Source organism: Berghia stephanieae, chromosome 2, assembly GCF_034508935.2.
Source record: "Berghia stephanieae isolate SIO BIC M18660-M18661 chromosome 2, UCSD_Bste_1.3, whole genome shotgun sequence".
Classification (NCBI taxonomy): domain Eukaryota; kingdom Metazoa; phylum Mollusca; class Gastropoda; order Nudibranchia; family Aeolidiidae; genus Berghia; species Berghia stephanieae.
The window spans coordinates 101,284,967-101,285,508 of NC_088361.1; the positions used below are offsets into that span (position 1 = coordinate 101,284,967).

Below are 542 nucleotides of genomic sequence, written 5' to 3' on the forward strand. Positions count from 1 at the left end.
TGAGAAGATTGGTACCATTTGTATGATATGAATAAATGAGAGGTTTTTGGTAACGCAATCTCTATTTAAACAGTCATTTGGTGACATGAACATGATAGCCAGACTTCCTTATCCAAAAACCTGTCACAGGCTGGCGGATATCTCAATGGCTGCCCAATTCTGGCAAAAGGCGTCGTTAACATTTTGGATAGAAAAATCCTTCTTTCAATATCGATCAATTAAACCCACCTTCACCTTTTCAAATAATTCTCAAACCTGAGACTTTTTGAGATCTTCTACGAAGTCCCAGGTTTGAGTGTTTTGAATGGCGAGAATCATTTTAATCACTAGATATTTGACGACAGAGTCTTCAGGCCACCCTTTTTAAAAACGTGTAATTTTTTGGCCACCAGTGTGTACGGTGGAATGAAATGCAGAATTTGCCTCGATAAGACCCAGCAGTCGTCATCCATAACGCCATAGACACAGCCAGAATTTATCGCGGACTTGCATAGAAAATCGGTGAAAATGAATGGATTAAATTATAACTGACTAGCATAGCA

The 542-nt window shown here is 38.9% G+C and overlaps 1 protein-coding gene across 1 annotated transcript in view; it reads left to right on the top strand.

Annotated features, from left to right (window-relative positions):
• Positions 1–439: 439 nt before the first annotated feature.
• The window catches only part of LOC144966058 (uncharacterized), an 18,430-nt gene continuing 18,327 nt past the window's right edge, over positions 440–542 (top strand). The window contains exon 1 of the mRNA XM_078902077.1: positions 440–542. This exon is cut by the window's right edge and continues 254 nt beyond it. The gene's annotated coding sequence lies outside the window, so the exon portion shown is untranslated.